This window comes from Bufo gargarizans, chromosome 4 (assembly GCF_014858855.1).
Source record: "Bufo gargarizans isolate SCDJY-AF-19 chromosome 4, ASM1485885v1, whole genome shotgun sequence".
In the NCBI taxonomy this organism is placed as follows: domain Eukaryota; kingdom Metazoa; phylum Chordata; class Amphibia; order Anura; family Bufonidae; genus Bufo; species Bufo gargarizans.
The window spans coordinates 420080944-420097518 of record NC_058083.1 but is presented as its reverse complement, the minus strand read 5'-3'; the positions used below and the strand labels follow the sequence as shown (position 1 = coordinate 420097518).

Sequence of the window (16575 nt, the reverse complement as noted above, 5' to 3'; positions counted from 1 at the left end):
GCCATATATTACAATTAATTTTTTTTTTAATTTGCAAGTTTTGTATTTTCTGTTATTTTTATTCTTTTTTTCATTTTTAGGCTACTTTCACACTAGCGGTTTTCTTTGCCGGCGCTGAGTTCCGTCCTAGGGGCTCAAATCCGGAAAAGAACTGATCAGTTTTATCCTAATGCATTCTGAATGGAGAGTAATCCGTTCAGGATGTCTTCAGTGCAGTCTTTTTGACTGATCAGGCTTTTCAGAAAACCGTAGCATGTTGTATTTTTACCTCCGGCCAAAAATCCTGAACACTTTGACTGAACGCCTGATCAGGACTTTTTCCCATTGACTTGCATTAACGCCGGATCCGTGTGTTCAGTCAAACCGGATCCGGCTTTTGCATGTTAAACCCGAAAAATGTGAAAAAAAAGTTAAAGTCGGATCCGTTTTTTCCAATGCATTTTTTCATTGTGATCAAAATCCTGATCAGGATTCAAATGTAATCCGTTTTCACACGTTTTTCCTGATCCGGCGGCAGTTCCGGTGTCGGAATTGAACACCGGATTTAAACAACGCTAGTGTGAAAGTAGCCTTATACAGTCTTATTTGCATTTCAGGCACTGAGTAAATTACAGTATGTCTTTTCTGTATATTGTGATGTATGATACTATGATTTATATTTGGGTTTAATTCATAATTAGTAATGTTAAATCATACAAACATCACTAGATTTTTTTAAAGTGTCTGAAACACTGCTGAAACTGTGCTCTTGTCCAAAAAAGACTGGCATTATTTCATAGCAAATGGCACAGAATATCAACCAAGGCTATGTAAGTAAGATCCATATCCTCATCTTACCTATTCATTTGTCACAAGTAGACAAAAAGTGGCCAACATCTTTAAAAAATTTCCTTCAGACAGCAATTTTGATAAAATACTAATTAAAGAATTGATACACATGACTACGGAGGTAAGTAATTGGGTGCTACAGTCAAGTGGAGTATACAGTCATGTCATTGCCGCAACCAAACCTGCAAAACCCAGTGGGGAAGCTCAGACCAGCAGTACTGGAAGCAGTGGTGGATAAAATTAGTAAGTGTATACTCTTATTAGTCAGCATTATGAGAATTTCTTGCAAGCTGAAGGTGCAGAGCGATCTGAGAAGTGCCGCTGCACCTTCCATGCTTTGAGTGAAAGTTTAGGTACCCTTTACACATAAGTCACTTACCATTGACAAAAATTAATAGATCAAACAGCCTCCACAAAAAGCCTAGCAGAGCCTCCAGGATACAGAATGACACATTGCTTTCTAAGCTCTACTGTCACCCTGTTATAGGGTCACAGTGGTTGGACCTCCATTGATCAGATATTGATGGAATTTGCTAGTGATATGTCATCAATGTGGTACTGAGAGAACCACTTTAAACTGACTCCAGTAAGCTACAAATATTCTTTAACCACCAGGGACCTGGTAGCAGCAAGAGATATGGGCCCAGTCTTGTTTGAAAGCTTACAGAGTCAGGAGTGAAAGCAGTGAAATCTGTTTTTCCTTTCACTTTCAGCTGCATTCACTACCATCCAGATTTCTAACAGCTATATCTTCTGATGTAACATAGTAACATAGTACATAAGGCCGAAAAAAGACATTTGTCCATCCAGTACAGACTATCATCCTGCAAGTTGATCCACAGGAAGGCAAAAATTAGTAAGTGTACAAATGTAGCAGAGATAATGCTGGGATTCTGGTTTTGTTTGAAAGCCAGCTTTCAAACAAGAGTTGCCCCATATTTCTAGCTTCTATCGATCCCCAAATATGAGCATCTAAAACAGCCCTCCCCCTCTTTATTCAGGAGGTGGAGGGAGCAGTTGGAGAGCTGACAGCCTGCAGGAAGAAAGACATGTTATTTAATATATATATAGAAAGATAAAACGGATGTGAGGTCTTATCGCCCCATTTCATAAAATTCTTGCCAAGCTCTTAGCTAATAGGGCATCCATAAATTAATCCACCCGGATCAAACGGGATTTATCTCTAAAAGATTTATCCAAACCAACATTCGTAGAGCACTCCTCAACGCCTATATTGGTGTTGATGCCGAGAAGGCCTTTGACAGGGTGGAGTGGCCCTTTCTGTGGAAAACCATGGAACGAATGAATATGGGTAGTAATTTTATTCAGTGGATCCAGTTATTATATCAAAACCCGGTGGCCAGTGTTAAAATAAATGGGGTTGATTCTGAGCGGTTTCCCCTTCAACAGGGTACTAGGCAGGGCTTCCCCCTCTCCCTGCTACTGTTTGCTTTATTCTTGGAAACCCTGGCATGTAAGATCAGATAGGCTAAGAATATCATCGATTTTGGGGGTGGGGGTGGGGGGTAGAAGATAAGATTAGTCTTTATGCTCATGACATCTTTATCTTTTTTTTAAAACGGGTGGAGAACACTACCTTCGGTAATGAGTATTATTGAAGAGTATAGGGCGCTATCTGGATATAGAGTTAACTGGAACAAGTCGGAATTACTTCTGCTTATCCGACTTGTTCCCAGTAATGTTTCTAATGTCAGGGTCTTTTCTCCCTCTGATTCTATTGAATACCTGGGGATTAAAATTAGGTTCTATACACTAAATATCACCCCAATAATTAGTAAAGTCAAAGATAAAATACGCACATGGCAGAAATTGCCTCTCTTACAGGTTGAAAGCATAGCACTGGTGAAGATGGTCATCCTCCCCATTGTGTCATATCCCATTTCAGTATGCCCCGTATGGATAGAAGATAGTTTCTTTGGTCTATTAGAAAGACTATTAAACAAGCTATTCTGCGGCAGGAAGAGGGTTATAATTAAGCAAAGATTTCTGTGGCTCACAGAAAGAGATGGAGGTTCGTCTCTTCCTGTTTTTTTTCAGGGATATTTCATTGCAGCACAATTACAGTGGTGTTTGGGGGATGGGGAGGATCCCCATCTTCAATTTTTTTCTTGGGAATTTACAGGGTCCTAGTAGAGATATTTTTAGTATCCTGGAAAAGGGCTATTTGGGGATAAAAGGAAAACAGTGTCCGGTAAGTGAAATGCTTCACAAGGTTTGGAATAAAACTAAAACTATGTTGGGTATAATATACGCAACACATTTTACCCCACTTTGGAACAATTTAAATCTTAGGTAATTTATGTTAATTCCTGATCATGAATTTTGGACCACACAGGGTATTAATAAAGTTTCGCAAATTTCCTCACATGAAACTATCACGTCTCTTGAGAATTTAGTAAAACAGACAAAATTAACTTTTATAATTAAGCTTAGATTTGCACAAATCTTTCACGCTTTTACTCACACTCAGAACAAAAATCTCCTAATGGTCAAAGAAAATTTCTTTCGGGATTTTTGCTTCAAGTCAAAGGGGAATAGACTTTCTGTATCCCAGATATATCATAGGTTTCGACAGGCCCTTGGGGAAATTATAAAATTTAAGAGTGAACCTAAATGGGAAGAGGAACTGGGTGGTATTACTGTATTAGACTGGGGGGAAATTTATAAAAATATTAAAAAGGCATCTGTGTCCTATAAATACTGATTAACCCAGTTTAAGATAGTACATCGATACCCCATCTTTTCTGGATAAAATATATGGTTCCTGAAATGCCAAGGGGAGAAGGCTGGTTATGTCCATTTGTTATGGCAATGCTCAGCAGTTCGTAAATTTTAGGCATCGTTCTGTCAGGAATTGGGTAGATGGCATTGCATCAGTTTAGAACCCTATTTCGAACAAGCAATCCTTAGAATGTCCTCCACCCTTCCCTATCCTCCGTATATTAAAGATATATGCCTAAAAAGCTTTATGGCTGCAAAAGCCCTGATAGTAAAATATTGGGGCTCTGAAACATCTCCAGATTTTTTCGAATAGAAAGCTTTGACTGAAAGAATAAGTGCTTATGAAACAAACAGGGAAAGAACGGGAAGGTAATTTGAGTAAATAACCCTATCCCCTAGGTAGGAAGTTACTTCTGGGGTCCAGCAGCAATGAGTGGGAGGGTGGAAGGGAGGGAGATTAAGTGTATGATACGTTTAAACTTTTGTTTTGTGATTGTTTTGAATAATTAATTTAAAAAATATTAATTATATATACATACATATATATATATATATATATATATATATATATAAATTTGGCGTTATCATCATTGTACTGTCCCACAGAATAAAGTTATCATGTTACGTATGCCACACAGTGAATGCTCGAAATAAATTCTACAAAATAATGGTAAAATTGCTGTTTTTCATACATTACATACTTTGTGATATTTTGCATCTGATGTATCAACATTACACTTCTGTCATTGCGTACTTTTTTCTTTCTCTGTAAAATCTTAATAAAGAGAGATTTGTTTAAAAAAAAATAGCATTTTTTTTTATCTTTCCCACTAAACAATACAACTTAGTTAATACACTGTATGTATCCCCAAATGGTTCCTAGAAAAGAACTACAATTTATCGTGCAAAATTTGAAAGAATATTTTTAGAGGAAAAAATGTAAAAAGTTATCACTGCTGGAACACAGAGGGAGAAAATGTTACTAGTCTGTAATTCTAAAATTAGTTATGTCACTCAGGCCTTAAAAATACAATTGTGTCCCCTGAGTTGTGCGCTAACAATGTTTACTTCAGACACATTAAAAATCTACAATAAAAAATTGACATTGTCTGGAGGGTTATACAATAAGGTTTCCACATTTGGGACCTTCATCAATTGACAGCAGTGGAGAGCGGACTCCAAGGCTCTCTCTCTCTTTAGAGAACACAGACCCAATGAGTATCAATGTAATGCTCATTAGGTACTACATAATACTCCATTGCTCCTGTGGAGGTGTTGTCCTGCATTAGAACACTTACTGTTAATTTCCCTACAGGTTATACCCTTTAGGGGACAAGTTGTAGTTGGTCCTCTGTGGGTTTCTCTCTGTAGACAATGCCTTAATTGACTTTAAGCCAAGTACACGGCCCTGCTGCTGGGAGCTGAATTGGGGACATCTCTATTAAAGGAAATGTCGCTTCTCCCAAGCACAGTTTATTGCAGTACTATATAAATAGTACTGCTTGCACTTAGTCTGGATTGCTTTTTTATGTTGATACCCCTCCCCCCATTTTTCTGCTGTCATCGCAAAGTGCCGCTGGAATGCATTGACAGGATGTTGCTGAGCAATGTATATCAAAGGAGAAGGGACAGGGTTTGGCGTGACTAGCTAGACTTCCAGGAATAAGTTGGCGCCCTCGTTGACTTCCGATTACTCATTAGCATATGGCGGAAGTGGTGAATTAAGATCATTTTTACTGGATTCTCAAGTCTGAAAAAGAATATATAAATATTATCAGGCACAAAATGTACTTCTATTATACAGGTAATCCGGTGGGTTAGGTAGACAAAATTAGCATTTTTTTCATTTAAAGGCTGGGCTCACATGACGTTTTTGTATTACGTTTAACTATACAAGAAATGTATATGTTAAACGGAAGCCATGCAGTGGCATCTATCACCATAAAGTTCCATTGTAAAATATATATATACTTATTTTACTGAACTCTACAAGATGGAAAAGTATAGTGTACTATGCTATTATATCCATTTTATTTCAAACATACAGGTATATGTTGAAAGTGGAGCAAAAATCTGATGTAAACCCAGCTTAATATATGTTATACTACAGATACAGACACCATGTTCAACATGTCAGGTTTCCTTTAAAAAAGAAACTAAAAATATTACTGATTACTAACTTCCTATTTCAGCTACAGAATGGTGGTTTAAGAACCATGTCACCTGTTAATATAGTCCTTCCCCTGACTCATTTATATCTTCCTTTCAGAAAGAACAACATGACCACAACTGCGTCACACTACATACTGGGAACAGTTATAGTTGAGGCAGTACTGAGAAAACATAAGATGACCGTGACATTTTGTATTAAAATATTTGTCTTTCCAAAACTTTTCCAGAACTACATATTTTTCATAGTCATAGTCACATTTTTGTTAAATGATCACTGTAGTTTCACACATATTTGTGCAAATTAATAGTTCAGGTGAATATAAGAAACTTTGTAATGTATCAAAGAAAAATGCCTTGTTCTAGAGTTAGCAGCAGCTTTCTCCCAGTCCCATTTTGTAAACTAAATTTCTTTTTGAAATTAGTGAGAAATCATGTCTTCGCTGGAGGATCAGAGTACATCATCCCATAGAAGTCCATAGAGGGAGGAGGAAGTGTAGAGAGAAACAGGCATGCAGACAGACCGATGCGAAGAATTTACAGGGTAATGAAACCATTGGGAGCGACTTGAATATTTCTTCTGTGTCACTCTGTCACTAGTTGGTGTGTTTAAAAACACACAGAAGAAATTGCATAATCTTTCTTTTAACTTCTTTTCAATAATGAGGTACATCCACAATTTCAAATCTCAGAGGAAACACTGGATATTGACTGCACTGAGGTCTGACGGTGATCCGGCCGATTTCTGGCATAAATGGCAGGTTTCGGCTGGATAAAATCCGTTGCATGCATATTTTTTTTTGCCCTGCCAACAGATGTGAACACAGTCTAACTGACCCCCTCTCTTCCCTAACGGTCACTTTTCTTTCCCTGACCCAGTCTCTCTCTTAACTATCACCCCACTTCCTCCACAAAGTTTCTTCCATACATCCTTAAGTGTGCTCTTGCACATCCATTGGCAATGAGATAAATTTGGAGGGGGGGTTGGGGGTCATTTATTATTCCGAGTGCGCATGTTCTACAAGTTCAAAAAAGAGCAATATTAATGTGTCTTCCATAAATATGGAGGATGTCAACTGTGCTGTCTGGTACACTTTATGCCAACTTTCTGCTGCATTTCGAGTAAATAACAGACTGTCTGAAAGTGTGTAAATGGGAGATTCAGAGAATAAAGTATAACTTAAAGGGGTTCTACAGTTTGTTTTAACTGATGATCTATCCTCTGGATAGATCATCAGTATCTGACCGGCGGGGGTCCCGGGTGTCAGACCCCCGCCGGTCAGAGCACACTTAAGGATGTATGGAAGAAACTTTGTGGAGGATGTGGGGTGATAGTTAAGAGAGAGACTGGGTCAGGGAAAGAAAAGTGACCGTTAGGGAAGAGAGGGGGTCAGTTAGACTGTGTTCACATCTGTTGGCAGGGCAAAAAAAAATATGCATGCAACGGATTTTATCCAGCCGAAACCTGCCATTTATGCCAGAAATCGGCCGGATCACCGTCAGACCTCAGTGCAGTCAATATCCAGTGTTTCCTCTGAGATTTGAAATTGTGGATGTACCTCATTATTGAAAAGAAGTTAAAAGAAAGATTATGCAATTTCTTCTGTGTGTTTTTAAACACACCAACTAGTGACAGAGTGACACAGAAGAAATATTCAAGTCGCTCCCAATGGTTTCATTACCCTGTAAACTCTTCGCATCGGTCTGTCTGCATGCCTGTTTCTCTCTACACTTCCTCCTCCCTCTATAGACTTCTATGGGATGATGTACTCTGATCCTCCAGCGAAGACATGATTTCTCACTAATTTCAGCTGTTTGAGAAGGCAGCGGTGCTCCAGCAGCGCTGCGGCCTTCTCACTGTTTACCACTGGCCCAGTGACGTCATGACTAGTATCAACTGGTCTGGGTGAGGCTAAGCTCTATTCAAGTGAATGGAGCTTAGCCCCGCCCAGGCCAGTTGATACTAGTTGTGACATCACTGGGCCAGCGGTAAACAGTGAGAAGGCCGCGCCGCTGCCTTCTCAAACAGCTGATCGACGAGGGTCCCGGGTGTCGGACCCCCGCCGGTCAGATGCTGATGATCTATCCAGAGGATAGATCTTTAGTTAAAATAAACTGCAGAATACCTTTAAGCCAGACAACCCCATTAACCGCCTCCGGAACGCCTAACGCAGGAGGCGGCCGGTTTGTTCCTCTTCAACACGCCGGCGCGGAGTGCACGTTCACAGGAAACGGCAGGTAAATGAGTTCATCTACAGCCTGCCAGCGGCGATCGTTCGCTGGCAGGCTGTAGATGTGATTTTTTTTAACCCTTGAAAGGTATATCAGATGCTGATTTGTTAACAGCGTCTGATATACCTGCTACCTGGTCCTCTGGTGGTCCCTTTTACTTGGATCGACCACCAGAGGACACAGATAGCTCTGTAAGTAGCACCAAACACCACTACACTACACCCCCCACCCCCGTCACTTATTAACCCCTTATTAACCCCTGATCACCCCATATAGACTCCCTGATCACCCCCCCTGTCATTGATCACCCCCCTGTAAGGCTCCATTCAAACGTCCGTATGTGTTTTACGGATCCGCAAAACACATACGGACGTCTGAATGGAGCCTTACAGGGGGGTGATCAATGACAGGGTGGTGATCACCCCATATAGACTCCCTGATCACCGCGGATCTGCAAAACACAGACACCGGCAATGTGTTTTCCGCATTTAGCGGATCCGCACATTGCCAGAACTATATAGAAAATGCCTTTTCTTGTCCGCAATTGCGGACAAGAATAGGACATGTTCTATAGGGCTCTACAAAAAAACGCAGTGTTCGCCCGATCAGGCCTGATCTTGTGCGCACGCCGTAAAATCGCTGTGGCGCTATAAAAAGACGACTTTTGAGGGGCATGGCGAGTTCATAGAAGAATTTTTTTTTTGGGTTAGCGGAAATTGATTTATTTATTTTTTTCTTACAAAGTCTCATATTCCACTAACTTGTGACAAAAAATAAAATCTCACATGAACTCACCTTACCCCTCACGGAATCCAAATGCGTAAACATTTTTAGACATTTATACTCCAGACTTCTTCTCATGCTTTAGGGCCTCTAAAATGCCAGGACAGTATAAATACCCCACAAGTGACCCCATTTTGGAAAGAAGACACCCCAAGGTATTCCGTGAGGGGCATGGCGGTTCCTAGAATATATATTTTTTTGGCACAAGTTAGGGGAAAATTATTATTTTATTTATTTTTTTCTCTTGCAAAATCATTTTCCGCTAACTTGTGCCCAAAAAAAAAATATTCTAGGAACTCGCCATGCCCCTCACGGAATACCTTGGGGTGTCTTCTTTCCAAAATAGGGTCACTTGTGGGGTATTTATACTGCCCTGGTATTTTAGGGGCCCTAAAGCGTGAGAAGAAGTCTGGAATCCAAATGCCTAAAAATGCCCTCCTAAAAGGTACTCATTGGAATTTGGGCCCCTTTGCGCATCTTGGCTGCAAAAAAGTGTCACACATGTGGTATCGCCGTACTCGGGAGAAGTAGGGCAATGTGTTTTGGGGTGTATTTTTACATATACCCAAGCTGGGTGTGAGAGAAATATCTCTGTCAAATGACAACTTTGTATAAAAAAAAAAGGGAAAAACACCCCAAAACACATTGCCCTACTTCTTCTGAGTACGGCGATACCACATGTGTGACACTTTTTTGCAGCCAAAATGTGCAAAGGGGCCCAATTTCCAATGAGTACTTTCAGGATTTCACAGGGCATTTTTACGAATTTGGATTCCAAACTGCTTCTCACTCTTTGTGACATCACTGGGCCAGCGGTAAACAGTGAGAAGGCCGCGCCGCTGCCTTCTCAAACAGCTGATCGACGAGGGTCCCGGGTGTCGGACCACCGCCGGTCAGATGCTGATGATCTATCCAGAGGATAGATCTTTAGTTAAAATAAACTGCAGAATACCTTTAAGCCAGACAACCCCATTAACCGCCTCCGGAACGCCTAACGCAGGAGGCGGCCGGTTTGTTCCTCTTCAACACGCCGGCGCGGAGTGCACGTTCACAGGAAACGGCAGGTAAATGAGTTCATCTACAGCCTGCCAGCGGCGATCGTTCGCTGGCAGGCTGTAGATGTGATTTTTTTTAACCCTTGAAAGGTATATCAGATGCTGATTTGTTAACAGCGTCTGATATACCTGCTACCTGGTCCTCTGGTGGTCCCTTTTACTTGGATCGACCACCAGAGGACACAGATAGCTCTGTAAGTAGCACCAAACACCACTACACTACACCCCCCACCCCCGTCACTTATTAACCCCTTATTAACCCCTGATCACCCCATATAGACTCCCTGATCACCCCCCCTGTCATTGATCACCCCCCTGTAAGGCTCCATTCAAACGTCCGTATGTGTTTTACGGATCCGCAAAACACATACGGACGTCTGAATGGAGCCTTACAGGGGGGTGATCAATGACAGGGGGGTGATCACCCCATATAGACTCCCTGATCACCGCGGATCTGCAAAACACGGACACCGGCAATGTGTTTTCCGCATTTAGCGGATCCGCACATTGCCAGAACTATATAGAAAATGCCTTTTCTTGTCCGCAATTGCGGACAAGAATAGGACATGTTCTATAGGGCTCTACAAAAAAACGCAGTGTTCGCCCGATCAGGCCTGATCTTGTGCGCACGCCGTAAAATCGCTGTGGCGCTATAAAAAGACGACTTTTGAGGGGCATGGCGAGTTCATAGAAGAATTTTTTTTTTGGGTTAGCGGAAATTGATTTATTTTTTTCTTACAAAGTCTCATATTCCACTAACTTGTGACAAAAAATAAAATCTCACATGAACTCACCTTACCCCTCACGGAATCCAAATGCGTAAACATTTTTAGACATTTATACTCCAGACTTCTTCTCATGCTTTAGGGCCTCTAAAATGCCAGGACAGTATAAATACCCCACAAGTGACCCCATTTTGGAAAGAAGACACCCCAAGGTATTCCGTGAGGGTCATGGCGGTTCCTAGAATATATATTTTTGTTGGCACAAGTTAGGGGAAAATGATTATTTTATTTATTTTTTTCTCTTGCAAAATCATTTTCCGCTAACTTGTGCCCAAAAAAAAAATATTCTAGGAACTCGCCATGCCCCTCACGGAATACCTTGGGGTGTCTTCTTTCCAAAATAGGGTCACTTGTGGGATATTTATACTGCCCTGGTATTTTAGGGGCCCTAAAGCGTGAGAAGAAGTCTGGAATCCAAATGCCTAAAAATGCCCTCCTAAAAGGTACTCATTGGAATTTGGGCCCCTTTGCGCATCTTGGCTGCAAAAAAGTGTCACACATGTGGTATCGCCGTACTCAGGAGAAGTAGGGCAATGTGTTTTGGGGTGTATTTTTACATATACCCAAGCTGGGTGAGAGAAATATCTCTGTCAAATGACAACTTTGTATAAAAAAAAAAGGGAAAAACACCCCAAAACACATTGCCCTACTTCTTCTGAGTACGGCGATACCACATGTGTGACACTTTTTTGCAGCCAAAATGTGCAAAGGGGCCCAATTTCCAATGAGTACTTTCAGGATTTCACAGGGCATTTTTACGAATTTGGATTCCAAACTGCTTCTCACGCTTTAGGGCCCCTAAAATGCCAGGGCAGTATAAATACCCCACATGTGACCCCATTTTGGAAAGAAGACACCCCAAGGTATTCCGTGAGGGGTATGGTTAGTTCATGTAAAAAAAATTGTCACAAGTTAGTGGAATATGAGACTTTGTAAAAAAAAAAAATAATAATAATAATTAATCATTTTCCGCTAACTTGTGACAAAAAATAAAAACTTCCATGAACTCACTATGCCCATCAGCGAATACCTTAGGGTGTCTACTTTCCAAAATGGGGTCATTTGTGGGGTGTTTCTACTGTCTGGGCATTGTAGAACCTCAGGAAACATGACAGGTGCTCAGAAAGTCAGCTGCTTCAAAATGCGGAAATTCACATTTTTGCACCATAGTATGTAAACGCTATAACTTTTACCCAAACTAATAAATATATACTTATTGCATTTTTTTTAATCAAAGACACGTAAAACAATAAATTTAGAGAAAAATGTATATAGAAATGTAGTTTTAATTGAAAGATTTTACAACCGAAAGTGAAAAATGATGTTTTTTTTCAAAAATTTCGGTCAATTTCGATTAATATAAAGAAAAGTAAAAATGTCAGCAGCAATGAAATACCACCAAATGAAAGCTCTATTAGTAAGAAAAAAAGGAGGTAAAATTCATTTGGGTGGTAAGTTGTATGATCGAGCAATAAACTGTGAAAGTAGTGCAGTACAGAATTGTAAAAAGTGGTCTGGTCATTAAGGGGGTTTAAGCTAGGGGAGCTGAGGCGGTTAAACTACATAGGGGTTTTTGTGGTCTATTTCTATGGAGACATATACACTCACCTAAAGAATTATTAGAAACACCTGTTCTATTTCTCATTAATGCGATTATCTAGTCAACCAATCACATGGCAGTTCCTTCAATGCATGTAGGGTTGTGGTCCTGGTCAAGACAATCTCCTGAACTCCAAACTGAATGTCAGAATGGGAAAGAAAGGTGATTTAAGCAATTTTGAGCGTGGCATGGTTGTTGGTGCCAGATGGGCCGGTCTGAGTATTTCACAATCTGCTCAGTTACTGGGATTTTCACGCACAACCATTTCTAGGGTTTACAAAGAATGGTGTGAAAAGGGAAAAACATCCAGTATGCGGCAGTCCTGTGGGCGAAAATGCCTTGTTGATGCTAGAGGTCAGAGGAGAATGGGCCGACTGATTCAAGCTGATAGAAGTGCAACGTTGACAGAAATAACCACTCGTTACAACCAAGTTATGCAGCAAAGCATTTGTGAAGCCACAACACGCACAACCTTGAGGCGGATGGGCTACAACAGCAGAAGACTCCTACCGGGTACCACTCATCTCCACTACAAATAGGAAAAAGAGGCTACAATTTGCACAAGCTCACCAAAATTGGACTTTTGAAGACTGGAAAGTGTTGCCTGGTCTGATGAGTCTCGATTTCTGTTGAGACATTAAAATGGTAGAGTCCGAATTTGGCGTAAACAGAATGAGAACATGTATCCATCATGCCTTGCTACCACTGTGCAGGCTGGTGGTGGTGGTGTAATGGTGTGGGGGATGTTTTCTGGGCACACTTTAGGCCCCTTAGTGCCAATTGGCCATCGTTTAAATGCCACGGGCTACCTGAGCATTGTTTCTGACCATGTCCATCCCTTCATGACCACCATGTACCCATCCTCTGATGGCTACTTCCAGCAGGATAATGCACCATGTCACAAAGCTCGAATCATTTCAAATTGGTTTCTTGAACATGACAATGAGTTCACTGTACTAAAATGGCCCCCACAGTCACCAGATGTCAACCCAATAGAGCAGCATCTTTGGGATGTGGTGGAATGGGAGCTTCGTGCCCTGGATGTGCATCCCTCAAATCTCCATCAACTGCAAGATGCTATCCTATCAATATAGGCCAACATTTCTAAAGAATGCTATCAGCACCTTGTTGAATCAAAGCCACGTAGAATTAAGGCAGTTCTGAAGGCAAAAGGGGGTCCAACACCGTATTAGTATAGTGTCCCTAATAATTCTTTAGGTGAGTGTAGGTCAGCAGAGGAGCTGTGAACGCATAACTGTAGCTTTGTCCTTATCAAGACCACTTGTACAGGTTTTATTGTTTTAGATGAATTGAAACAATGTATCTTCTGGCCATGTGATTTGCTAGACCTTGGCCTCCCAGTTATCAAAATATATCAAAGGAACTAATGTTTTTTTTTCTTCCTAAATTATTTTTGAGATCTGTTTCTAATTACCCCTCGTACATAATCCACCATGAACCGATAACTGCCTAGTGTACAAAGGACTTAGTCAAGCGATGTAGAGAGCGCACACCATGTACCTTTTTAGTGAGCAGTTACTCTTTGCAAATGTTATGTGGTGCCGCGTTGGCACTTGACTTTTTGAAATGCAACCCAACCTTGTCAGCTATGACACCATATAAAGGTTACCCTATTGATGTCAGCACAGCTGTGCAGCGCTCTGCTGGCTGTAGGGGAATGTTAAGATTGAAGATTACACTTTATAAGAGTGAATTTGCGGTGTAGAAAACCTCCTGCATAGGAAATGAAGGCTTTGTCAGGATGATTAATCTCTATTGTCTGCTGGAGTGATTCTGAGGTGCCTTTTGAGGCCTCCTCTGTGCTTTGAGTCCTGTTTGGCTGTAGATAAAACTACTCATTGTTACGACCAGAGGATGTGGATCCTCTGTGTCAGCTGATAGAGGACTGGAATTAGTCCAATATCGCTGACTGCTGACTCTCAGAGACAGGACCCTGGTGTCTGCACCTGTTACCTTGAATGCAGCTACCTGCAGTAGTGTGAACAGAGTCCAACAAAGGCAGAATAAAGTAACAGATGGTCTTTACTGGCAGACAGTATTCAAAAAGTCACTTGACAGATACAGGCAACACAAAGTTCAGAGCAATATAGCATGCAGATATAAGCAGTCTCAGAGGCAGCACAGGGTCTGGATCCAGGCAGACTTACAGGAAGAGATGGACAGATGCGTTGTCAGGCAGTGCAGAGGTCTATAATCCAGGAGGTCCAATAAACGGACAGCAGGCAGATGCGTAGTCAAATGAAGCGGAGGTCAGAATCCAGGAAATCCAATAAACAGACACAGTGGAGTGCTTCAGCGGGAGTCAAGAGGTACAACAACCACGCTTGGGCACTTCATGATGAGTGAAGCTGCCTTAAATACAAATAGTCCCGCCTCCGGGTGGGGATGGTAATCAGGAACCAGCTGCCTACTCCTATAAGAAAGGGAGAGGTGCGCGCGCGCGTGCTATAGCTCATCAGATGACACCTGGCAAAGAGGACGGATGCGACGGTATGCTGGCGGGCACCTGCGTCTCCTACAAGGTAAGCCAGTACTGGGACCCATAGTGCTGCAATGTGTAGACAGCGATCTGCCACCCTGCAGTGGAGATGCAGATCCCATACTGACAGTACCCCCCCTCTTACGCCCCCTCCTCCACACGGCTGACCTGGAGAGAAATTTCTTCAGCAACAGAGGGGCATGAATATTCTCTGCAGATTCCCATGACCTTTCTTCAGGCCCGTAGCCCTTCCAGTCCACCAAATAGAAGGTCTTACCTCTGATAATCCTCCTGTCTAGAATGTCCTTAACTTCAAACTCATCATCCATAGTGACAGGAGGAGGGTTCTGTGAAGTGCCTTTGCAAAACCTGTTAAAGACAGCTGGCTTAAGTAATGAAACATGAAATGAGTTGGGAATCAGCAAGGTAGCAGGTAGTTTGAGCTTGTAGGCAACAGGATTAATTTTCTTGATCACAGAAAAAGGTCCCAAGAATCGCGGAGCCAGTTTGTAAGAGGGAAGTCTGAGACGGATATTCTTAGAAGAAAGCCATACCTTGTCTCCAATGGCAAACTGAGGAAGAGGTCTGCGCCTCTTATCCGCAGACCTTTTCATCTGGTCCGCTGTTCTCCGAAGCGATACTTTAGTGTCAGACCAGACCCGAGACAGCTGCTCCAGACACGAATCTGCCGCAGGAACTCCAGAAGAAGGCCGCACGGGAAGAGGAACACTTGGATGTCGTCCATAGACCACAAAAAATGGAGATTTACCTGTGGCTTGGTTGACTCTATTGTTATGAGCAAATTCTGCCCTGGGAAGATGCTTCACCCAGTCATCCTGATGGGCATTGGTGAAATGTCGCAGGAAGCTGACCAATATTTGGTTCATGCGTTCCACCTGGCCGTTAGTCTGTGGATGATAGGCAGAAGAGAAGTCCAAAGAGACATTCAGAGACTTACATAAAGATCTCCAGAACCGGGAGGTGAATTGTACTCCTCTATCCGAGACGATATGGAGGGGAAATCCATGAAGGCGGAAGATATGTAAAATGAATAGCTCAGCAAGACGAGGAGCAGATGGCAGACCTGGAAGCGGAATAAAGTGCGACATCTTAGAAAAACGGTCAACGACAACCCAAATGACTGTATAGCCCTCAGAGACAGGTAAATCGGTTATGAAGTCCATACCAATATGCTGCCAGGGGACCTCAGGCACCGGAAGAGGCAATAATAAACCTGCAGGTTTCAGTCTGGGAGACTTATTCTGGGCACACAAGGTACAGGAAGCCACAAAGTCTACAATATCCGCTGTTATGGATGGCCACCAGTAATGTCTGGAGATGAGATTCAAGGTCCCCTGTTGACCTGGATGGCCGGCAATCTTGGATGCATGCCCCCACTGTAAAACCTTCCTTCGTTTAGATTCCGGAACAAAGATCTTACCTGGGGGAACCTTGGACAGGTTAACTGGAGCCACTGGGACTACTTTAGTTGGTTCAATGATAAACTGGGGTTCGTCTTCTGAATCTGTGGTTTCAAAGGACCTGGAGAGAGCGTCCGCTTTGATATTTTTGTCAGCGGACCGAAAATGCAATTGAAAATTAAATCGGGCAAAGAAGAGAGACCAACGGGCCTGACGAGGATTAAGTCGTTGAGCTGTCTGCAAATAGGTGAGGTTCTTATGATCGGTGTAAATTATGACTGGTAGGCTAGAACCTTCCAGAAGATATCTCCATTCCTCTAGAGCCAACTTAATTGCTAGGAGTTCCCTGTCCCCAATAGAATAGTTTTTTTCGGCAGCGGAAAATAACTTAGAAAAAAAACCACAAGGAGACATACGACCTGAGGCATTCTTCTGTGACAGGACGGCCCCGGCTCCCACA

General features: G+C 42.0%; 1 protein-coding gene across 1 annotated transcript in view; it reads left to right on the top strand.

The window, feature by feature from the left end:
• ACOXL (acyl-CoA oxidase like) overlaps positions 1-16575 on the top strand; it is a 511506-nt gene that overhangs the window by 163110 nt on the left and 331821 nt on the right. The gene's annotated exons all lie outside the window — the stretch shown is intronic.